The 26,929-nt window shown below is 33.8% G+C and overlaps 1 protein-coding gene across 6 annotated transcripts in view; it reads right to left on the reverse strand.

The window, feature by feature from the left end:
* Positions 1-26,929, reverse strand: part of LOC136027419 (protein held out wings-like) — a 137,286-nt gene that overhangs the window by 28,880 nt on the left and 81,477 nt on the right. The gene's annotated exons all lie outside the window — the stretch shown is intronic.

The raw sequence follows: 26,929 nt of genomic DNA on the forward strand, positions 1-26,929 counted from the left end.
ACAATTGGGAAAAAGGAGCCAGTACTTTTCAGGGGAGTGAGGATTTCTTCTACCCGTACTATTGTTTCATAGTCAGACCTGTCAGGCCAATCGAAAAAAAAAAAATGTTGAAATGGAGTAAACAACATACTTCAGTTGAATTTTCTTACGAGATAGAAAAGTCTCCTAGGAAACGAATTAATACATAAGATAAATAAATACTACTATAGAAAATTATTTCTTTCTTTTTTTCTTTTTTTTACTGGCTGTCATACATTCCAGGACCAGCATTAGGAACAGGAAAAATGGGATTTTCTTTGAAGGCGCTTGGTCTTTAGGAATAATAAATCAAAGAAACAAAGAGGACTTTGACAAACCAGAGGGAAAGAACAAAGGAATAGGGGAAATATAATTTATTTTCATTTAAGACCTGATGGATGCGCTTCAAGTAAACGGACACGATGTTAGTCACTTGATTTTAAGATTACAAGGACTTGTCAAGGAATACAGAGACTTTCAAGACAAAGTTTTAAGTAACGAAAAACCAATAGCTGGTATTATACTGAAGAAGCAGCAGACGTGTTACTATGGGCTGAAACTAGCCAAGATGTCATAATTTTGCAACATGCATTAAAAACAGCGTTTATGCATTTAAGTAGGGTAACTTCAAAGCCTTCGGAAAAGATGATTTTGAAAATTTTCATGTTAAAGTACGCAACAAGTTATCTGAAGTGAGGAGGGATGGAATTCGTTAAAACCGCTGACAAAGGAAAAAATCCTTTTTATGTAAAAAAAAAAATATGGAAATAATATTAAAGATAGAATTCCAGGTACAAAACGGTTTCTAAGATCCCCCCACCAACCACTGTGGACTTGCTTAATACCAAAAAAAATTTGTTCAATAGCCCTATTTTATTACAAACAAAGTATCAAACAAATCATTGAGAAACTGAACGTCTTAAAGGGTAATTAATTAGTGAAAAATAGTCAACTAGTACTAAACGGATGCTAAACAAAAAAGGAGGATTAATGGGAACTTCTTGGGAGGATATAAAGAAGGAAGCTTTGAATAAATTGGGATGGAGGAGGAGCGTGCGGTTCTGGGTTGGCCTCAAGCCACTTGGTGCTGCACTGAGGTGTTAGTAGTAGTAATTGTAGTATAAAAATCCTTATAAACAAGGCAAAAAAGCGGAAAATAAGCAACAGTTTTTCAAAAGTAACTAACTTGTTTTATGAAAACAATTTTTATAGGCCTAAACTATTTCCAATTATTTAGTAAATACAAAAAAAAGCTAATAAACTATACTAATTGAAAACAAACGATCCTAAACAAAACTATTAATTTATCAAACAACACTACATTATAACTCCAACAGCACTATATAGTATATGCAGTGCATGGGTACTTACACCAAAATTTAGAAAACTGAGAATAAGAAATAATATGTTTGGACGTTAGAGATTACATTTGAATATTAGACTTTCGAGTAATTCCAGTTTACTTTTCTTTAAAAATACCGGTTTCTAGGCACATATTTCTTGGCAATCTCAAGCAAGATGATTTAGCAAACATCTTTTTTTGCACTCGAACGATTCTACATAAAAAAAGAGAAGATTTAGTGAGAGAAGATAAATCTCCTTTGGACAAACAGCGGAATTTCTACATTTAATTAAAGTAAATTTAATGCCTTCTTGAACTTTTCTCACTATTTAATGCTACTGAAAATAAAGAGGTAACAAATACTAACGCTACTCCAAATGTCATTTGCTCATCTAAAAAAAAACATCCCTTAACACCATCTTCAAGATTACTGACATCCTCATATCGTCATGACCGTAAATTAAAGTTTCTTTTTAGGCTGCTTAAGGAAACATGTACTGTGACCTTTAAAAAATCGTGACTGTATAACAGTGGAATACGAGTTAACGTTCCGGGCGTCCGTTTATTTCTTTATCGATCAAGCGGCTTTTTGAGACACTATCCAAAATTGGAATTCGGTTCCAGTCTGGGAAACAAATTAATTTCGAATATAGTTTATTTTCACATATAGCGCCTAATTTCTTTCTTTTTTTCTAGTTTTTCAACAAGCACACGTCCCTTTCCGGCGGGATTGTAGAAATAGTTTTATTAAGGAAGCCCGAGCTTCTCTACAGAAGCTCCAATTAGAGTAAAGGAGCAATTCGACTCCCTAGATTTTTTGACACCATCCCCAAATTTCATTTGTTTGTTTTTAAATAGTAGCCAACATAAATAGTAGAGCCAATTGACGAAAATGTTGGGGGCGAGGCGCAGAGTATTTTTGTCAACTACCGAATTTAAGATTGAATTACAGGTTTCCTACTTTACGGTAAAATTCCTTTTGGACGAAGTTAAGAGATAATAACATACTTAATCTTAAGGCAGAAAGTTGTACAGAATATATCTACGACGCAATGCCATAGTTTATTTAGGTTTTTCAGTTCAGGTAAAAAAAAACCTGATTTTTATATACATATATTTTCTTTACGATCCTTACTAAGTAAACATTTCAAGTCAGCATGACCAGGAAACGACAAAATTATGTGGAGGAAGACAGAATTGAACACAAACAATATCAATAGTAGTTTGTTTTGATAACAAAAAAAGTCAAGATCCTTTCTTTAAAATAAACTTTCGCTTTCTTGCACATATTTGCTCAGTTATTTCTGTTAGGACTTTTGTAGCTACATTTTTCAATGTTTAAATTATTTACCTAACATTTTTAGTTTTTGGGCGTGAAGCACAAACTACCAATAGAAATATTCAACGAAACAAATCTTTAAAGACACGATATTTCAGTCATTTATAGTATAATTTGCAAATATTTACATATTGTAGGAAGAAAGCGTAAATATTGTTAGTATCGGGGAAAGAGTAGTAGCGGTTTTAGACCTCATAACCGGGGGGGGGGGCAAAGTACACCATAAGAGTGTAAAAATAAAAGGTAGTTAATGTAAGATGTCTGAAAACTTGAGAGGTAACTACCCCCCGCCCTGCCCAGGCCTAAAACCACCACTGAGGGGAGGGGAGGCTTTAAAGACACCAAAATAACATCCGGCACACTTGAGAATACTATCCAATACTATCCAAACCGTCATTAATAGACACATTTACTTAGTTCGTGGTCGCTAAATATGTAAAGAAAGAGAAGTTATATTCCATATTTTCTATAGTACAGTCTATATTCTATAGATACTGCAAAATTCTAAAAGAAAAAATAGAAAAATTGTTTCATTCCTGAATAACAAACAAAAGCTTCAGTCTTTAAGAGTGTTTTTATTTCTAGGAGAATGTCACCGCGATATCACAAAACTCGATATTAAAACATGAACAATTAACGAAAAGGAAATTGCAGAATTGCATTCATAAAACTAGTTCGTTGTTTTTTTTGCACCGAACTTAACCTATAAGCGGAAATACCGAGCAGAACTATAATTCATAACAATCAAAAATTTTCAAAATTTTTGGGGTGCAAATATTTTATTGAAAACTAGCAAAATATCCTGCAATTTAAAAATGAAATAAGAATGATTAACGAATATAAGATGTAAATTGAATTTTTAAAGAAAAACATTAACTAAAAATGTCAATTTTTACATCCTGGCGTGAAGTAAAATAAATTCAAGTATAATTCAATGGTTTATGCACAGGACAAGAAATATTTAACATTTTGATTTTTAACAAACAAATACAAAGTAGAAACAATAGGGAACCTTTTCAAGACAGTGAAAATCAGTTCTGTGAATATTTCGGCCCTATGTCCAAGGGCCGTCTTCAGCACAATACGAGAACAAGAGAGAAAATATGTATGTATAATAAACTTACATTAAATTGTGAGAATTAAAACTAATAATGTTAATGTGAGTCCTGGTTGAACTTCGTTGAAGTAAGGATGCGAGGGCTGTTTTTAAAAAAGTTTTTAAAAAAACATTATTAGTTTTAATTAAACATCTAAAAGAAAAACTTGACTTATTTAAAAATTAGTGTTTAAATATTGAATTTTAATATTTAAAATTTTAATTGATATATTTAAATTTAAATATTCAACATATGTTTCATTAAACAATACAAAATGTAGGCCTACGCAGGAAGTCACTTATGAGCATTTTTAGTGTCTGAAATCTAGCACGTAATTTTGTGCCTCCAACAGTACTCAGGAAATGAGGTTAATTAGGAAATCAGGGAAAACAGTAGTCAGGAAATGAAGGAAAATAGCGGCAAATCGTGATTCCATAACTAACATAGGGACAAGGTGAACACACAAATTTCCAAATATGCTAATCAATTCAGTAACAAATGCATCCCCCCACCTGATTTTGGACATTAGTTAAACTTTATCTTTGAATTTTAGAATAGTTAAGGCTAGGTTAATATGCCCAACATTGGTTAGTTGTAAATATTGTAAACTGTAAACAAATACGGTTATTGCACCCTTCAGTGAAAGTGGCTATTTTTTTGTACATCCCAATGACGTATGAAAACAAGAAAGAAAATAATAAATGAAAAGAGAAAAATCAAATAGGTGAAAAACGAGGATTTTGTCAGCCAGTAGCAAAATATGAAAATGAAAATCAAGCAAATATTTCGACAGACCTCCGGCAAGTCGTCCTTGTCGAAATATTTGCTTGGTTTTCATTTTACAAGGTAATAGATAAACACATTTGTCGTTTAGAGGTACATAATATTGTATGCAGCAAAAACTTAAATTTAAAGACCCCAATAGAAAAACATATTTTAACAGACAGGCACGCCCAAAACCCCAAAGCCTTATACTTTGTCGATCTGGGAGTAATCGATAGAGCCTGTATCAGATTTAAGTAACTTTAAGGTTAACGCAATGAAATAGCTTTAAGTAACTGACTTATACCCCACTTTCTTACAGATTTCACGGTAAACTACACAATAGGAAAAAGTCCATTAAAAATACAAATGTAGAAAGCATAAAAAGAGAAGATGGAAGGACTGATGCCAAAATCCTGAAGCTTAGTCCATATTAACTCATTGCAACACTACTACCATTAACATATCCAAATACAACATTAGTGCGTCAATGACTTAAGCAACCTATTTCTACAAATGAAGTCCCAATAAATACCAAATAATTACAATTCTCATGAATTAGCATTCCAACTCTTTTGTTCACAGGTTTTATGCATTACAATTAAGGCTACTCAAATATTTCATGCTAAGGTGTTCACCTAGTACCAATTCGGGTTTATAATTGGCAATGAAAGGTCTACTATCCTGTTTGAATGAAGTTCACAAATTCCAGCTTATATCAATAACAAAACCATCAGACTTCAGCAAAAAGGCTTAAAAGTAACATTGGAAGCCAAAATAATATCATTATTTATAGTAACTCTTAGCAAAGTGAGTATCACTACTGCTGCAATTTGAACGAGTCACAAATAAATTCTCTCAGAAATGCCTGTCCTGTTGTGATCTGTTCTAATATTTAAATGCCAAAACTTATAAAAAGATCAAACTTACAACTCTCTTCTGCAACTAACAAGACAAAGAAAAAGGAACAACTGTGAGAAACAGTCGAAAGCTGCGTTTTTTTTTTTTTTTTTTTTTTTTTACAAAATGTATTTCTGGTGGCTTATTTATCTTTCGGGTTGTCTCATGAAAAAACCGTTGTTGAACATAATAAAACTCACTTCTTTTTCTAACTAAAAAGTTTATTATGAATAATTATGTTTCGTATTTTTATAAATTTTCTGTTTCAAATGATAAAAAAAATCAAATCCAAATATCCATTCCAACAGAATGAAATCCCAGTCATTAAATTCAAGCATTGGACTCCCGAACATAATTATATACATTCTAGTTTTCCCAAGAGCTACTCTAGCACACGTACATGTAAGAGTCCACAGGTTCGTAAAAATAAAGGTTTCTCGGGGGAAGAGGTGCATTTTAAATGACATGAATTCAGCAAAATAGCAAAAAAATAGGTTGGCATGTACACACAGTGTAATTTTAAGCAGGGTAAGAAAGTTTGTTTTCGCATAGGGGGGTTCTAATAAAAATAAGAGTACACTTGTAAGTCATTATTTTACAATTTCCTGGAATAACGTCCTTCCAATTAATTTTGAGGGGACTACTCAAAGTTCTATATACCACGTGAAGCATGGTAGCAAGTGATACATACAATAAAGGAAATAAGGAGGCACCATGCACAGGATCATTATTTTGGGGGATGGTTAGCAATCTCAATGGGTTAAATTGTCCTGTTTGACCATTAATTAAGCGAAAAATGCGTATCTGTGCGTACAAAGATCAAATTAAAATGGGAGGAAAGTCATGGTAATTGTCTATTATATAAAACACACTCGAGAAGGGAAGTTTGGTTAATTCTAATGAAAAAGAAACAAACTATGATGAAAATAGAATACTTAATTAGCAAAATTGTGAAAACTACAACTTGGAAATATGCTCCCAGAACGCATTACATTTCAAAAAATGTTAATTTTCGTAAGAGTACAAAGTCATGGTAATTGTCTATTATATAAAACACACTCGAGAAGGGAAGTTTGGTTAATTCTAATGAAAAAGAAACAAACTATGATGAAAATAGAATACTTAATTAGCAAAATTGTGAAAACTACAACTTGGAAATATGCTCCCAGAATATGCTCCTCAAATAAAAAATATTTAATTCTCGTAAGAGTACAAAGTCATGGTATGTCCATTGACGCAGGGTTTTGGGCAACAGCCCCTTATCCTGGAAAATATAATCGGCTGTTCTTCCGTCCTTGGCAAATCCCAAATCTTAATTTGAACATCCATGGTAAGACACTATATTCTATGACTAGTCAAAGCAAACTAACCAGTGTCCTCAAGAATCGCGTTAATAATGAAATAATATGAACAAGGTCAAGAATCGCATTATCAATGAGCTTTTCTTTGTCTTTGAGACGGTCAGCCGACGCCGAAGCTCCCAATTTAATAATTCACAAATGACATTCACAATTTTGCTAATAAAGTATTCTATTTTTATCATATCTTATTGTCATCAATATAGCTTCTGCATTTAAGGGGGTCGAAGACAAAAGATTTACGAGACAGTCTCAAAACTTAACAAGCTCATTTTGAACAAAAGAAAAAAAAACGGTAACTAACGATAACAACCGCCGTTTAAAATTCAAGCCAATAGAATCCAAATGGTCGAAAAATTTACAAGTCAATGCAGTGGAACGATTGAAAAAAAAAACAAAAAACAAAATTACTCTGTATCATCACAACCAGCAAAGTAGCATTAACATTCTAAGCTTTTTGTAGCAATCTAATCATCTTCAACCACATCTAAATTGACAACACTGTCGCCATTAGTCGGTATGGGTAAAAAAAAACTTTTATCTTTTAATGTATTTTCGCTAAGTACAAGAAGCAGGTTTACGGCTATTTATCAGACTGTCATTTACTATCCTGTTGACACAAGTGAAGTTTGGTAATTGGAACTCAAAATAAAATGGTATAACACGTGTTCCTTAATGAAGAACGTTATTTTGCCTAACTCGAGATGAGTCATATCTATGTTCTAAAAAAGCGCTGAAAATGGCACGCTTCCATTTGCAAGAAACTCAGCTTGATAGTTTTAACAAAGAAAATGACAAAATCCATCGCTCTAAATATTTATTCTACTGAGGATGAGTAGGCCATTGGAAAACAGCGGAAAACCACAAACATTTCAGAAATACAGCGTGACACCCATGTAGAAGATTTATTCAAACTTTTCATGATGGATAGAAAATACTCATTTTCAAGTTTTGTATCAATTCTAGAGAACAAATAATAAAAACAATTATAAAAAAAGACTGGGTTCAGAAGTTGCACTAACTGAAATCATTTTACATTAATTTATTATTAAATATTTCCTTTATTTTAAGTCTGAACCCTTTTTTTTAATCCAACTTCACTCTTATTTTTGATAATTTTTAAATTTTGTTATGTTCCAAACGTGTCAGAACAAAAATGTAATTTACACGAGTAAATCAACGTAAAAGGATAGCATCGTATTCCAAGACAAAAAAAGAAAGAAGAGTGGTAATGATGACCTGATTGTTGGAAAGACTAGAACACTACATTTACATTAAGGAATTGTTTAACTTTCTACTAGTTTAATGGGAAATTATGTGAGACTTTCTCTCTGGCAAACTGAATTAAAAAGAATGGTATCCCTGTTCAACAATCAATTAACGTATCTGCATTATATGAATCATTTTTTAGATGTTTGACAAAGGTTCTGGAACAGTATACCACGGCCTCTTCCACGTCAAGCGGCACAGACGATGATTTAAACAAAAACTATGTATGACTAACTTCATAAATATTTTTAAAAGAAAAAATATACGCTTGATTATTAAGCAAAATTATATGAAGAGTCACGAATTTTCGACAATCAAAGCTCGAACTTTAAGGTAACTACCTATAAGGTAAAGCGTGGATAGTAATTACTCAAAGATACAACCCTGTTGTTAGGTTTAATTACACTTAATAAATAACAAATGCACGGCGAGTACCAAAAGGGAAAGTGACCAATGGTGGCAGGAAGAAATACGAAAACTTTTAGCTGTACGTGATGAAAGGGGTAGGCTACATCGAAAAAGCTGTGGCTTACTATGAAGGAAGATTTTATGCGTCACCATATATCATCATGTCCTCTTTTCGGAGCAAAATGGTAGAGCCCGACAACTTTTTTTATGTCTTCAAATTATTAATTCGTCATCATTATCGGGAAAAATCGTTTTCCCGATAAACGATTACCGATTATGTCCCGAATGTAAACGGTTGCCACAATTCATAAACCATTATTTGATATTTTGTAAATCATATGTAGAGATCATCCACTAATGGCTCTATCGCTTGGCCAAACTCTTTTTTTTCTACCTCATTTGCTTCTCAAGACATTTAGATTTTTTTTCGTTTTTTGCATATATGTTAATTCTGCTTTTCTTGCTCAGAGAATAAATCATCTGATATCAACATTTGTTTTTTTTTACACCGTATTGCATTTTTAAAACATATTCTTTGTACAATCAACTGGTCCTTAATAAAAGTCAAGCGCCAAAAAATATATTTTAGTTTTTCTGCTCTCAAGGTCACATCCAGGATTCTTGTTCGGGAATGGGGGGTTTTACAGTAAAAAACGCATCAAACATTTCTTTCTATGCATTTAGTTACGTTTCTACGAGTCAGGCGAAAATTTTGGTGGGGAAGGGGGGAGTTCAAACCCCTTACCCCCCCCCTCCTGCATTCAGCCTCGTCTGCTCTTCTACAAAAAAATGTCATTTAATAGTAGATTTTGACTTACTACAGCCAAGCAGCGGCCTCTTAAAAACCTCTTAATTTATATTATAAGTTTCTAAATACTTTATACACTAAACGCAAGTCACTGGATCAAAATCTAGAATAGCCGATTTGGTTTAGAATTTATAGGCTTTTCTTATAACCTCCTTTTTTTAACTATTAGTATAAGATATCAAAACTTAAGACAAGAAGAAATCCACACACACACAAGAACTAAAGCTTAAAAGGATCAAAACATTGATTCGAATTAATGCCAATCAGACTAGTAAAATTAAATTGATTGTTACGAATATACTGATATTAAAAAAAACTGAATTCCTTGAGGTTTGATTAGCATTTCGAAGCTTTTACATGTTATAATACACAAATAAAAATGTTAATATCTATAAATATTTAACTATTATATACACTATACATTATAAATGTTAATATACAAAAATACTAAATATTAATTTAGAAGTATAATATCAAAATGTAAATATTATAAATAAACGGATAATATAAATATATATATTCATTTGCGATAAAGTGCAAATGAATTTCTGACTTTAAAGGGGTTTTGAGAAGCAGAAATACTACCTTATTTGAGTTTTTTGTGTTCATTTTAAGGTTCAGTTCCTCATTAGGTGTCATTTCTGGCTGTTTTGGGGTTCCATTTCTCCATTTATAGTACCTGTATCATTTTTAGTGTTTTAGTTTTTATATGAGTTAACTCTTCTTTCGGCAATTTTTTTTTACATATTTTTGTTTCGTTTTTGGTACACATTTAGTTTATAATTGTTTAAAGTTATGATGCTTCATGAGTTCCATCAATAATAGTTAATTTGAACTAACATGGTAATAGTAATCGTGGTGCGGACCGCAGCGATCGACAACACTTTCTTTAAGGCATTAAATAAAATAAAAAAGTTTTTTTCTACTGAAAGTAAGGAGCGACATCAAAGCTTAAAACGAACAGAAATTATTACGCATACGAAAGTGGCTGTTCTCTCGTCAATGCCTCACTCTTTACGCTAAAGTTTTTTATTATTTTAAAAAATAGAGCTGTGAGAAAGAATCAAACTTTAGCGTAAAGAGCAAGGTAGGACTAAACTTGATGAAAATTAAATATATAAAATCATCATAAAAATACAATCCTTTTGATGTATATATTTGTATCAAAATTTTGTTTTTAGAGCGTCAGTTACTATTGAGTTGGGTCGCTCCCTATTCACAGTTCGTTACCACGGACTGCTTGATCACACGACAAAGATATTGCAAGTCAATACCGAAATATCTCAGCTCGGGAAGTATCAGAAGGCTCGCCTTAAGAAGTGGTCAAAGACCTATATCCCCCAAAAAGACTAGAAGGAAACACGTGAAGATAACCAAAAATCTGAATGTTTAGGGCAGAAATGTAGGGAATCTGATAAACAATTAAATCTTGGCACTTCACCACGGGTTCAACACGAATTAAAACTACTTGTCGTTAAGCATTATTCAGCAAAGCTAAAACAAAAATCAGATCAAGCTTAATTCCATTTTTATAACAAACACGAATTTTAATTAGATGTCTAAGTTTATTTGGATCCAACCTGAAATTTTCGTAGCATAGGTTGACTCTTTTGTTTTCAAACTCTTTGTGTAAGTACTATATAAAATAGTTAGGGTTAAATTAGTCTATAGACCATAGGCTAATTTTAGAGAATATATTTCCCTATAGTGCTCCTTTGGAAATTGGTGCCTTCGGTCCAATTTAAAGAGAAATATAAAATAACAGGAACTAGAAGAATACAGACAGTTATTTTCGTATAATGGCTAGTACTTATTTTCATTTTCAGATTTTGCCCGATAATATAAAGATGGCGCTGGTTGTATTTCATTTTCATAGAGAGGCGCTCTTACCAATTTCTTCCCTCACTTTGGGTTAGAACATCAAACTTGTTTGGCTAAAAGACACCTACATTTAACCCTTCTAAATTTTTAGACCTCTCCATTGATAAAGTTATCGCATAGATTCAAAACTGCAAATTGGAACACTATAGTAAAATCGGAGTAGATGAATTTTAAATGAATATTTTAAAAATGCAAGCTTATAAATTTTTTACCGATTTTTTCTTTCCCTGTTCGTTGAAAAGAAGACTTCTGAGGATCTAAATGAAGCTGGACTATTAGTTATTCTAGTCTAGGTCCTAAAGTCATTTCCATTCGAAATAAAATTTAAAACCCTCAATGTCACATCAAGGCTGAAAATGAATCAGCATGATATACGAACCAAACAGGTTAGATTTTAAAAACAGCAACCAAGGTGAAAAGCCAGCTATACATACATCATTCTTGAAAAAAATATATTAAATAACAACTAAAGGCACTTCCAGTATCTCTGGCTACAATTTTTCTCTGAAGTGTGGTCTTCTGACACTTTTATTTGGAAAGTTTAAATCCTGGCGATAAATCGCCTGTCATCCAAAAAAAGCCTTCGTCACGAACTATGTCTTCAGTCTATGCAATTTTATGCCATCAATATAAATTCTTATTCCTGTTTATGAATACTTCATCAATATTATTTAAAATATTGGTAAATGTCAAAACTGCTGCTGACCAGTATACAATAAATAAACAAAAGAACTTTTTTATTTTAATTTAAAACGCAATGAAAGTATGGAAAGGAACAATTCATCAAACAGTTTGTGATAACGAAATGTAAGTGAGGAGCGATTCGGCTCAATAGTAACCGAAACTCTACAAAACGGAAGAGTTTATGAATGCTTCATTAATATTATTGAAAATATTGATCAATGTCAAAACTGCTGCTGATCAATATACAATAAATAAACAAAAGAACTTTTTTTTTCAATTTAAAACGCAATGGAAGTGCGGAAAGGGACAATTCTATCAAACAGTTTGTGATAACGAACTGTAAGTGAGGAGCGATTCGGCTCAATAGTAACTGAAACTCTACAAAACGGAATTTTAATAACAACATTTTTGTCGTTTGGAAGGGTTGTTGCGACCAGTAGTAGGGCAAATGTCTTTTTTTTCTCTTCTTCTCTTTTTTAAATTTAATTCTTATTTTGACGGGGTTACTCCAAGCAAGCAAAAACTTATGGAAGGTTAATTGTTTTGTTATAGTACTTTTTGGGGCTTTTTTTTTTAGTGTTTTCTTTATGTATTTGGATGTGTATTTTCTTGAAATAATCCTCGTTATGAAATTAGACGAAAATAGCGACGAAGACCACACTGCCTTTCCATGACAAACAAATACAACGTAGAGACAATAGGGAAAATTTTTTAAGACAATGGAAATCCTTACTTAGCTGAAGTAAGGATGCTAGGGCTATATTCTTTTAAAAAAATTGTTTTAATAAGTGTTTTTAACTAATCAGTTTTAATTCTCACAATTTGATGTAAGTTCTTTTATATATATATATATATATATATATATATATATATATATATATATATATATATATATATATATATATATAGTTTCTCTCTTATTCTTGTATTGTGCTGAAGACGGCCCTTGGACATAGGGCCGAAATATCTACATAAATAATTTCCATTGTCTTAAAAAATTTTCCCTATTTTCTCTACGTTGTATTTGTTTGTTATCAAATTAAAAAACAATTTAAATAGATAAGTGAAAAGAATTGAATTTTTATGCTAATTACAAATGTACAAAGCTCATTAGGTTTAATCTTACCAATCAAAAGTTATGACCCTAAGAAACTCTACCCCATTTTCGGAAAATGGGGGAAACGCCCCCAAAAAGTCAATCTTAATAAAAATCACGCCATCAGATTCAAAATACCAGAGAAGCTAATTGTAGATTATTGAAACGTGGAATTTTGCACATTTCACCAGAAAAAAAGATCACGGATGCGTGTTTATTTGTTGAAGCTTTTTTATTTCTGGGGTGATAGTATCGAACCAGTCATCCTAAAAGATTGGGAGAGGACTCATTTTAACGAAAATCAATAGTTCTGGTTCCCCTTTTAAGTGAACAAAAAGATTGGAGGGCAGCTAGCCTCTCTTCGACGCCCTTTTCCCCCAAAGACATACGATCAAAATTTGAGAGAGCCATTTATTTACCATATGAAATATTATTTACTATACGTCCAATAACTATGCCTTCAGGGATTATAGGCCCCCTCCCCATAAAGGATTGTATGTTACGCAATTTGCCCATTGTTCACACAAATTTTTGGGGGGATTTTTCTGCGGGGGGGGGGGGATTTTCCAAGTGAAGAATTTTCTGTGAGAAGGAATGTTTACGGGGAAATTTTAAAGGATAAATTTTCAACGGGGGTAGAGGGAAGGAGATTTCCTGGCATGATTTGAAAAACGGTCAGAAACTGAATTTAAAAAAGCGAAGTTCTTCAACTGAAAGTAAGGAGCAACATTTAAGCTTAAAATGAAGAGAAATTATTCAGTATATGAGAGTGGCTGATTCTCCTTCAACCCTCGATCTTTCCGCAAAAGTTTGACTTTTGTCACAGTTCTTTAAGAAAGACTGCTCAGAAACAAGTACCGTTGAATTTGAATGAGAAGTACTTTTAAAGAACTATAAGACTTTAGCGTAAAGAGCAAGGGCTGAGGAAGGGGCAGCCCCCTCACACACAGATAGTTTCTACTCGTACTTAGTATTTCAAAGAAACTGTATTTGAACCTTCAAATTGCAATGCGGGCTACTGACAAGTCTAAACTAAACACTTCTAGCCATAATCAACGATCTGTTATGACATTGGCTTGAAATCAATTTCCCATAGACAAAAATTTTTCAACCTACTTATGACTACTATCAATGGGATGTAATGACGCAACCGCAGGAATAAACACTTCAAAACACTTTTATTCGTCCCATGATAAATTATTTATTAGACCACCAGTTGAAGAACAGGGTGGGTTCGTATAACAAACGATTATCGCCCATATCAGATTACCCAGGGAAAAAAGTCCTTTTTAGGATGTACCGAAACATGGCAATAAGTGTCCCCACCCATTACATAGCACGGGGTGGTTTAATATGTGTACTCCACCTAGTTCTATTTCTTTATTGCCTTTTACAGATACAAAAATGCACAAAATGAAGCAACGCTAAGTAATAGCACCAGAAAAAGCTTAATGTCGTGTCCAATATACCTGAAAATCCGCATTTTACTTTAAAATTTCATCTTAGTATGCGTAAAGCACAACAGTGTAGAAATGGGGACTATCCCTTAAATTGATACGAATGAGCCCCCTCGCCCCACGCCAAGAAATAAAAAAGGACAGTGACAAAAAATAAACCTTCGTTGGTGTTTTGTACTCCTCTCCCCTCCCCCCTGATAACTGCTCCCCATTCCATAAGGATTCACCTATACGTACAGAGTTTTTTACGTTACTAGTTGATTATATGCCATGTAATAATTTCAAATTGGACATCAAATTCAGTTTGTTTGTTTTTTCCAATAATAAAAGAAAAGGTGTTTAACTATAATGTGTACCGCCGTACCCAACAAAAAAGGGTATAGTTTACACTTTTTGTGAACAAGTGTTTAGAAATGAGAAATATTTGTATTTGTATTCCTGATGGATAAATTTGAATCCCTAATTCGCCTATTCAGAGGTGTATTTACTTGAACAGAAATAGGGAGAATGACTTTGATTGGAACACTAAATATTCAAGTACCTTTAGCTCAACGATTACCTAAAACAATTTTAAGGTAATGTAATTTTAATTGTAATAATAATTGTAATGTATGGTAAATTCTATTGGTTATGATTAAAAATATGAAACCACACTGTTCAGCTAAAGATTGTAAATTTTGCAGATTTTCCTCCTCGAAATCACTGATAGAAAGGCGTTTTCGAGCAAAACTTAAGAAGATCATTTTAACTCTTTTTTTAGAATTACCAAAATATCACATGTGCACTTCCGGCTCGATATCAGCCGGTTTTTTTTTTTTTTTTTGGTGAAGCAGAAGTCAGCATCAATTTTAAGAAATTGACCAATTAATATTTTCTACGGTAAATTTTTGCATTCTTCTCATTTTGTGCCGCCCGTATTCATTTAAATGTAACGACATAGAAGCTTTATTTTTTAGACACACGTATATCCGCACATTTTATTTGTTTTGCTAACTGTTCTTATTTGAGAAAGCCGTGTATTCTGTACTCAATTAAGCTTATTTCTCTGTCAAGTGGTTGGATGTGTCTTTGCTAATGACAAAGAAAACGCTAAGGCTATAAGTTTGTTTAAAATTCTTTATTTGACAGAACTTTAAACTTAAGACCCACATTTTAGTTAGACCTGTGGGATATACCGTGCGTCTTTCTCAATCTGGTACTAGTCTCCAAGATATGGTCATCCCCAGACTAACAAATGTTTTTACTGAAACGAATCATACACGATTTACGCCATTGCTCAATCATGCTTTGCAAAACAATTTAGACAGCTTAAATTTTACAATATCAGTTGTATCAAGTAACATCCAAGAAGATCAACCTCTCTTGATGAATACCACTACTTCGTTCTACTATTAACGCATGAACTCCTCAAAACTAATATGGACCAGCCAAGGTCACTTATCGGTGAAAATGAGCTTAGTTAATCTCCTCGTTTAACGAGTTCATGCAGCCAGCGATGTGAGGCTAAATTTGCTAAATTTGACCACAAAGGTCTTTCACAAACAAAAAACCCTTTTCTCTAGGTGTGATTTGGGGGAATCAAAGCTTTGGTACTCGCTTATTACCCAAGAGCAACAAGAGTGAATCTTTCTTGTCTTAAGGATTTGAGCAGAAACTCAACTGGCCTTAGCCAGGCATTACACTCAGTCAGCAAAAGCGAGTAATAATTATAGAGAATACTTTCATCAGAAAGATCAGATCTATAACGTTTTGCTTTCCATTTGATACTAAACTAAACTTCACGAATCTACAAACCAATCTCTGGGCAAAATTCGTTATTGACCTAAATTCAAAAAGATCGTTCAACAAGTTATTAGCAAACACGCAAAAGATCCTCTCAAACTCAGTGAAACATCAAAAACAAGAAGAACAATAGAAAATTCTTTTCGTAAGACAGTGGAAATTTAATTTGAATGAATTCTTCGGCCCTATGTCCAAGGGCCGTCCTAAGCTAAATGGTATTTTATTCATACTTCTTTCGGAACTACATACTATAGTAACTTCAGAACACATTTTCAGAGGTTTTTTTTTAGCCCGGGCTAGAAAAATCAGCCTGTTAAGGGTCTGAAACGAGCAGTTGTCTTTAGAGCGACGAATTTTCGGCTCGATGTTGGCATGAACTGTGTCCGCACTCGTATGATAATGGCCTTTTTTTAATTAGCGAATATAAATTCGATTGATTCGGATTCCTGAGTTGTTGATAATCTGAACTAAAGTTGGGTAATTGTCTGGGTAGTTGGGTAATTGTTAAAGTTGGGTAGAGGCTCTAATTCTAGAGTTGGGCAGAACAGCTGTCACAGAAGTATAAAATATCTCCCATTCTTTGAGCCCTTTGGGTGACTGTGAATTCCTGAAGAGCCCTTGCAATTTCTTCCACATTTTTGTGTAGGAATTCAATGGAGATTTTTTTCAGAGAAAATTGAGATGCACTTCAGGCCTTTCTTTATATATAGTTCGGGCTGGTAACGTAAACGTTTATTATTTTGTTTTTACTTTTCTTGGTGCTTTTTCAGCAAGGGGACATGATGCTTTTTCAGTTCGTTCTTCTTGTTGTATATTAAGACCGATTTCCATCCTGGGATTTTGATTTTAAAATCCTTGACTTGGAAAGTACTGGTGATTCCTCTTGAGAGTTCACATGCCTGTAGTGTGTCACAAAAGCTTCAAATGTCCCAATATATTGCACTACGAGGATTCTTCGTACTTCACCATAAATCTTACATGTTCTCTTAAAGCCATTTCTCGTTATCCACCGTTCCACTTAGCAACGAAGACCACACTGCCTTTCCATCACAAACATCAAAAACAAGAAGAACAATAGGGAATTCTTTTCGTAAGACAGTGGAAATCTAATTTGAATGAATATATCAGCAAAATATAAATATGTAGAAGAAGAAAAACTTACAACAACATACGACCAATAAAACTAAAATAATTTTTTTTAAAAACAGTCCCAGCATCTTTACGTCAGGGAAGTTCAACCAGGACTGATAAATAAAGTGAAATGAAACGAGGCAATTCATTGAAACGAAAGAAGAATAATTAAAAACACGTTTTAGTCCTAATCTTGCTTTTTTGGCGGCTGATCTCAAAGGTCTTTCATTTGTCAAAAGCAAAAAAAAATGTATGAAAAAACTAAACTCGACGAAGCACCTCAAGAATAGGATTCTACAGCAAAGGTTTTAACTTTTCCCGGCGTTTAATGTTTCCCGCCGAAGATATTAAAGCCCAGAGTGAGAAACGTACCATCATTTTCGTAGAGCTAGTTGAAGAAATTAATTCCCACGACACAAAAAAAGAGCCAACTTCTACTTTTGAGAATATATGCCAACGACAACAGAAAGCGAAGATTTGTTGAGTCCATTAGTCAGTGATGCTTAGCATGATTGCCTGTTGTATCTACTTCAACCTTTCTAGTTACAGCTTCGCAAAGAGACAAATATATTCGAGTCCACTCGCATTAAGATCCATATATGCAACTAACAAGAAAGGTGAAGAGACATATATCTAATTTTTATTTGTGTTCAGAGCCGTGTTTATTTTCCAGGTTATTGTTGAAAGAGGCGTAAAGACTAAACAGCAACCACTGACGGTCAGAAAAACTTAACTGGCCGCTTATTGACTTTCACAAAAATTAGAAACCCCAGATTCAGCTTAAAGATCTGTACTGCATGCTTATTTCCTCTGTAATAAAGTTGACTTTCTTGAAATTTCGAAGAAGATTTTTCAGAATTATGTCCTCGTCTCCTCTGGGAAACGGCTGATATACACTGTATGCTAGTTTTAAAAAGAATTCCACCCATAGCGAGTCCAGATATACATTATTTTACGCAAAAAGGATAAAACACCACAGGTGGGATATCTCATTATCTCTAAATTAAATATACATCGAAACAGTATAAGAAAAACACAACAAATTAAGTCCTTCGATCATTTTTCCCATTATATACTTAGTACTCGCAATATATAATCTTCCAAATATAGAACCGTCGGATTGAAATTCATTTAGTAGGGCTGCAAAATAATGAATTTCTCGCTCTATATTTCACAATGAAATTCCACGGTCGGTTCTTTAAAGTTTCAAATATTTATAATTGCTTCAGATAACAAAATTTCGGAATTTCAAGAAATGATTGTCAAATATCGAGGTGATACATATCTGTTTATCTATCAGACTACATGTAAGAAGGACCGACCTAGCTCACAGAGGGGTGGGATCAGATTGGAAAAGCGGCAAAAAATCATCTTTGACCCCCCCCCCCCAAGGAAGAGTACTTTGATCATTCATGAGGGAGAAGTCTGAAAGTGGCAATAGAAAAGGGGTTGTGTTTAATTTGGATGATACTCCACCGTTATCATTAATAAAACCTAAAAGATATTAGACAGAATAAAAGATTCGATAAGTGGAAAATAGAGCTATCAAACAGTTCGTGGTAACGAACTGTAAGTAAGGAGCGACTTGGCTCAGTAGTAATCAAAACTCTAAAAAACAGAATTTTAATTTCAATGGATCCATCAAAGAATCAGCTTACTATGCTGATTCAAAACGTATAAGATTTATCAAGTTTAGTGTTAATCATCATCATTACGAGCATAAGAAAATTTGCCAGATCTTTAAAATAGGGGGGAACACCCCCAAAATTAAAGGATTTTAATGAAAATCACATCATCGGATTCAGCGTACCAGAGAACCCTACTATAGAAGTTTCAAGCTCCTATCTGCAAAAATTTGCCCTTTTTAAGTGACCAAAAAGATTGGAGGGTAACTGGGCCCCCTCTCACGCCCATCTTCCCCCCAAAATCATCTGATCAAAATTTTGAGATAGCCATTTTGTTCATTATAGTTGAAAGATCAAAATTATGTCTTTAGATGTAAAATGACCCACCAAAGTCCGTGGGGAGAGGCCTCTAAGTTATGAAATTCGCCCATTGTTGACGTATAGTTTCTGCTATAGGGACATATACATACATTTCTTTCGGGGGGAGAGGGATGGGCTTGGGGTAGATTTCTATAGGGAGAATCTTCCTTGGGGAGAGAAATTTCCATGGGGTGAATATTCTAGGGGAAATGCTACACTGGGGGGGGGGGTATGGTAATTTGACAGAATTACCATATGAAATTATTTGTAATTGTCTTACATTCTATTTGCCAAATTTTTTATGTGAAGATGTTCCGGGGGAATTACACAAGGGCTTTTTTGCGCGTGTTTTAATTTCCGAGAAATAATTTCCAGGGAAAGGCGCTATTCTGGACTGATCGAGAAACCGATTAGAGACTAAAGTTTTATTCAAATGAAAGAATGCTGAAAAGATTTTATCAGGCTGAATCGTCCGCAAGCAATTTTACAGGGAGGAGTGATTCTCAGCGAGGATGAAACTGTCTGAAGGGAATTTGACGGGAGGGTGTGCACTTTACGTCGGATGAAATTTCAACGGAGGATTTTTCCGTGAGGGGAATGGCTATATTTCATAAAGGGTGAGCCAAATTAACCGGTATTATTTTAAAAACGAACAGAAACTATTCCATATAGAAAGGGTTTCCCCCTCCTCAATACCTTGCTCTTTACGCTAAAGTTTCACTGTTTGTCCCATTTTTTAAAAGCGTCTCCTTAAACACTGGGGCTGTTTAATTAGAATAGGAAGCTTTTTCAAAAGTGCAACAGCTTTAGCCTAAAGAGCAAGGTATTAAGGAGGGGACAACCTTTCATATACGGAATATATCTGCCAAAATTAATATGCAAATTTTGTCTTAATTTTTCATGTACAGGTAATTTCCGGGAAATAATTTCTACGGAAAGGTCTATTTCTGGAGCGAACAGGAAACCGATTAGAAATCCGATCTTATTCAAATAAAAGAATTCTAGGGAGGATTTTTCAGGCTGAATCGTCAGCAAGCAATTTTATAGGGAGGGGGGGATTCTCATCGCGGATGCAACTGTCTGAAGGGAATTTGAGGGGGAGGGGTACTTTACGTTGGATGAAATTTCCGAGGAGTTTTTTTGTAAGGGGAGGGATATATTCAATAGATGGTGATACAGATTTACCGGCGTTATTTGAAAAAAGAACAGAATTTATTCCATATATGAATGGTTGCCCCTTCCTCAATAGCCTACCTTGCTCTTTACGCTAAAGTTTGACTGTCTGTCCCAATTTTTGAGTGTCTATTGAAACACTGGGCCGTTTAATAACAATAAGAAGCTTTTTTTAAAAGTACTAACAGCTTTAGCGTATAGCGCAAGATATTGAGGAGGGGGCAACCCTTCATATACGGAATAAATTTGCTAAAATTGATACGCAAATTTTGTTTTAATTGTTCATGTACGGTGAGCCAAATTCAAACCTGCATTAGTTGAAAAACGTTCAGAAATTAAATAAAAAACAAGCCTTTTAACTGCAAGTAAGTAGCAACATTAAAACTTAAAACGAACAGAAATTATTCCGTATATGAAAGAGGCTGCCCCCTCCTCAGCGTCTCGTTCTACGCTAAATTTGACTTTTTGTCGCACCTCTACTTTTTAAACAATAAAAACTTTAGTGTAAAGAGTGAGGCACTGAGGAGGGGAAAGCCTCTTTCATATACGGAATAATTTCTGTTCGTTTTAATTATTAATGTCGTTCTTAACAGAACTTAATAAACATGGATAATGGAAATTTTAATGTAAAAATAAGGAGCGGAATATGTTGAAGTGCAAAGGGGCGCCACTATGCAAAGTCCAAAGCCTTTTGCTACCTATAATTACATTTTGCAAGCATAAAAAAAAAATCTCGCCCAACCCGGCAACACTGATCACAATAAAGGGCGTTCACAAGCTTGGCCAAAATAAGGTACCATTTTCATTTCAACATTCGTCACATCAATACCCTAAATGGTGCTAGTCATAAACAACGATAAACATGACTTGATAAAAACAACATTAAACCTTTTTAATTTAAAGTCCATTACTTAGACTTCTTAGTTACTCAACAACTGATATTTCTGTCAAGCCCAGCAAAAATGGTCTATTGTCTAGTCACGACTGGGGTAGATTGTTCTACACGGACAAATAGTCTATACTACGATGTGGTTGTCCAAATTCATAGCGCTTTAACTATCGAAGGCATGGAGTGTGAAATTTCAACAAAGATTTATTAAAGAAACAAAGATAGGTCACTCGAAATACTCAACACCCAGATCCAAAATCAAAAAAATTCCGTCAAGTTCCTTGCTGCACTTCTTCCCCCTTTCTAGGACATAGGGAGGGGGCTTCTTCCGCCTCTCTTGAATTCGAAAAATTGCGGTGCTTGGTGCTAAGTGAATGAAACTTTTTTAGAACCCTGGAAAGATTTGTTTTTTATCTCTTTACTTTTAACGCTGATAAATTCCATGAAAACAGGTCTTTACCTGCCCTAGCTTTAGAAGGAAAGACTTCCAAGCTAGACTAAGTTCATATTTGCCATCTTTCTAAGGGCTCTGGTCTAGAAGGAGCGGGCTTTGAGCCAAACTGGAATTCTTTCAAATTAATGAAGTTCACCTGTATGTTTTAGGGAAGCAGAGTCTTAGCCAAGATTCACATAAATCTTCAGTCTTGTAAGTATAGAGGGACGGAAATAAGAGTCTCAAAACGGTTTCCCGTGCCCTATTTTGAGTCATAGATCCGTTCATGAAAGTCTACATCATGTAACACATCGATATTCTAAGATAGCAAAAAATCGCTCTGTATTTTTGCTCAAAGATACGTTATGTATTATGCCGCAACATGAAGAAAACTACTAATCAATTATAACTGACTTTCCCATGAAAATACTTGTTCCATATTCATGAAGTTTGACCATAACTGTAAATCCTTCGATATATCCCCTTTAAGTATTTACCATATTTGTATACTTCGTATGACAGAAAGTATTGTTGCACGCCATATTATAGATCAGATTTCAGAGTTTTATTCTATTGATTTCTCATCTTTAAATCGATACAGCAAAACTGATGTTTAGAAATAGTGAATCTACGGGCCCGCTCACAATGACATTTTACTAATACCGAGTTTGGGCGAGTACTAATTTGAGTCAATAAAAATCTTTCAACCAATTAGAAAATTCTATGGAAAACCTGATTGGTTGAAATTAGTGGTAACTTAACCTCGGTTTTAGTAAATGTCACAGCGAATCTCATTGTCACTGTAAATATAAATTGATTTCGGACGGTGGCAAGTGGTTTCTTACAGGGAATACTACCAAAATTGGCTCAAATTAGTGGTAGATTAACCTCGGTTTTAGTAAATGCCACAGCGAATCTCATAGTCACTGTAAATATATATTGATTTCGGACGGTGACAAGGGGTTTCTTACAGGGAATAGTACCAAAATTATATAATTCCGAAGACTGTACAAGAAAACGTGTGCACTAAATCCACAAAATCCCAGCTTTGTTCATTTTTCTCTTACTTGGGGCATCTAGACATTGAAGGAAAAGAAATGGGTCGAAACATTTCCATCTAAAAGTATTCTACTAAAATAAAAAGATGGAGAAAAACTAAACCGATGGCTGAATAATTTATAATTTTTTGCTTAAAAATAATTTTTACTCAAGGTTCAAAATTCAATTAGAATTTTCTCATCCCCACAGTTTTAGTGCAACGATATTTTGAAGGTGTTGTTTGAAACATCAAACCTCGGCCAAAATCTCGAAAAATTATTTTGTCACTACGAAAAACTCAATGAAAAGACAACAAACGAGACTGAGGCCAGTAGAGAGCAAAGATGAAAGACTAAAACAACGCGGATATTTCGTCTGAATGGAAATTAGGCGTCCTCAGCACAAGAGAAACAAAGATAAAAAAACACTTGGCCGAAGTGGCTGGATGGCTGGCCGGAGTGGCCAGCCATGACAAAAAAAAACAACCACGAGAAGTAAAACTCGATGAAAACACAACCAACAAGACTGCGGCCAGTAGAAAGAAAAGATGAAAGACTAAAAAAAGGCGGATATTTCCCTTGTGTGCAAACTAGGCGTCTTCAGCACAAAAAAAAACAAAGATAAAAAAACTAAAATAAATTAAAATAAATAAAACCACCACCAATATTAATAAAATATAATTATCGCAACTGATCCACGTAGGTCACAGAGGCTATTAGAGTTACTTCGATAAGAACGCCAAAAGCTATTCCCAAATGTCATCAAAAGCTTAGAAATCGAGTTAAAAAAAATATCTTCATTACTAGAAAACTATATATTTTTTATTCTATTAATAGAGTTGCTTTTAATTACCCTATAAAACTTATCTGTAAACTATAGGTCAGGGCTGTGGAAACTTCCTTATCCGTGGAATATTTTCCCCTTGAAAAATCCTTCCAGCAGAAAATTCGCCCTCCCCTCCCCACCCGCAAAATGTGTGCATACTTCCCAATAAAAAACACTATACGTAAAAAATGGGCAAATTTAATAACTTAAAGACTTTCCCAGGGGCTGTGGGGGGTCATGTTATCTCCAAACACTATAATTGTTGGGCCTTTCAACTATCCTGAGCAAAATAGCAATCTCAAAATTTTGATCCAACGATCTTGGAAAAGTGTCGTGGGAGGGTGCCTAGTTGCCCTCCAATTTTTGGGTGACTTAAAAGGGCATTAGAACTTCTTATTTCTTTCCGAATGAGCCCTCCCCCGACGTCCTAGGTCCACTGGGTCGATACAATCACCCCTGGGGAAAAAACCAAACAAACAAACAAATAAAGACGCATCCACAATCTTTCTTCTTGCAAAAATTAAAAAATCGCGCATTTTTACTGATAGGAGCTTGAAACCTCTACGTAGGGTTCTTTGATACGCTGAACTAATGGTATGAGGGGGTCTTTTCTCCTTTTTTCGAAAATTAAAAAAAAATTACTTAGACTCGTAGTTTTTGATGGATAAAACTAAATGAAACTTAATATATTTGGAATCAGCATAATAAGCCAATTCTTCTGATGTATCTATTGGTATAAAAATTCCGTTTTTTAGAGTTTCGGTTACTATTGAGCCTTCTTACAGTTCGTTACTACGAACTATTTGAAAAAAGTCTTAGCGAAATGTACAGCTTGACTTTGATAGGGAGGACTTGGACCATGGAAAAAGAACTGAAATTCTTACAGGAGCATTCCGAATTTTCACTTACAAGCAACATCTTCCAGTAACATTTGCGCATAACTAGAATTTAGGCTATATATTTATGCTTCTAAGTAAAAAGAAAATTTGTTTCTTAAGCGGACTACGCCTACTACATAATCTAGATTTTATTTAAAACCGTCTTTCTTTGGAACATTTTCTCAGGTGAGGAAGGAGATGGAGGCAAAGGAATTCTGACAGGAAACTAATCCCAACACTCTATTCAGCATATTTTCAATTAATATCAATATATTGTTAATCTAAAACAATACATTGGACAAACATTTAGTGACCAAAAATCGGCCACTAGAATAACTCAAAATGCTACCTAAATTAGTGAATTGAGATACACAATTTTTCGTCATACCGAGGTCCCTATATGTTTATTAAATAAAAAAAAAAAATTTTTAAATGAAAGTAAGGAGCAACATTAAAACTTAAAACGAACACAAATTACTCCGTATATGGAAGGGGCTTTTCCTCCTCAGCGCCCCACTCTTCACGCTAAAATTTGAATCTTCCCTTAACTCTACTTTTTAAAACAGTAAGAAACTTATATGGGGTACTCGCTTGTCAAGTTGTCAAGTAAGCAAGCAAGCCCCCCCCCCCTCCACACAAGAGAAATCTGTGAAGATGCTTAGAGAGCACCTATGAGCATAGACAACCTTTGCCAAAATTTGAGCATCGAGGAAGACAAATTGGTTTCTAGAAAATATTATTTATTACTCAATGACTTGTTATGTCTTCTCGGATTTTCATTCTTAGTATCAGGTAATTCAACTGATGAACATACCATTTCGTCCAAAATAAAACGCCTTATATAATATTCGAACAAGTTTTTGCTGTGTTTAAATAATGTTTTTATGTCTATAACAAAAAATTCCATGAATAATTTTTGTAAAAAATACCAAGAAATAATGCAATATATATATATATATATATATATATATATATATATATATATATATATATATATATATATATATATATATATATATATATATATATATATATATATATATATATAATATATATATATATATATATATATATATATATATATATATATATATATATATATATATATAATGTTGCCGTAATTCAGTATATGGAGGAAGAAATTATGTTAGGTAATCTTTGAGACAGAGGGAGGCCAACTAATAAATTTTCCCTGATCACAGCTGATATTTATTTTCTTTGAAATTAGCTCAGCTCTGCAAATGCGAACACTGGATGAAGATTTTAGTCTCAATTTCGATTTCAAAAAATACAAAATACATACTCTTTTAGGCTTGCCGATTTGAGCAAAGAGATGTGCTTTAAGTGGAGGAAAGATAATAAAGTTGGCCTAAACCGTTTCGGCTTCTATCAATTCCTTTTCCTTTGTATTTTCCTTCTCTAATATGACACCCAAGAAACCACCAAATATCTCCTTTGAAGTTTCTTCTTCATTCAAAACGATAGCTCCGATTTCTTTCCTAATAGCCTTTACAATTACCAAAAACTTTAATTCTGCATAAAAATGGTAAAAGCGTTTGGATGGCCACGACTACTGAAAACGATTTTCTTGGCAAGAACTACAAAAGGGTGCAAAAATTGCAATAAATTATCCAAGCATTCTTGTTGCTTCAAAGGCGTCATAAATTCTCTTGTATGTTTGCTTTCCTATCCTCTATGTTTATGCTCAGTTCCTGGACCGCGCGTAAACTGCCAGATTCATTTAACCTGCGAGCTATACCATTCCATGGAGAATAGATTTTTTAAACTATGCATTTATGAAATCATAAACATGCGAAGAAACACAATCATGCACGTCACCTGTCCATTTTAGCACGGGTAGGACAAACTGTCAACTTTCAAGACATGACAAATCAGATGAATGGGAAAAAATGTTGAACCATAGATGTGAAGTACTAAAAAGATTATAATGAAAGACCACCTTAAGAGCTGAAAGTGGAAGGGGCATAATGATTGGAGTTTGTAGGCGAAGTTGCAGTCATAGTTAGAGATCTGACTGCTTGGCTTCTCGCTTCATTAAAAAGAAAGTCAAACTCAAGTTGTAATATATCGTTTTAAATTATTTAAATCTGTTCATGGTTATGATAATTTTTTCGCTGAAAACGATTGTCATTGTCGAGTGTCTTGATTTCAAATGTAAATAACTTTTACTGCTGATTGAGTTGACTGTTGATGATGGACAGTGTATGTGTCCAAATTATTCAGATAAAAATTTTATATTTGCTTCACTGTCGATTAAAAATTTTCATCCCTATTTCTAACTGTTGTATTTTTGAGTTCAAATGAGACTAAAAATAATCCTTATCCTTGTTCAGTTTATGTTTCATCGTTTAAGTT

The sequence above is a fragment of the Artemia franciscana genome, chromosome 1 (assembly GCF_032884065.1).
Source record: "Artemia franciscana chromosome 1, ASM3288406v1, whole genome shotgun sequence".
Lineage (NCBI taxonomy): Eukaryota > Metazoa > Arthropoda > Branchiopoda > Anostraca > Artemiidae > Artemia > Artemia franciscana.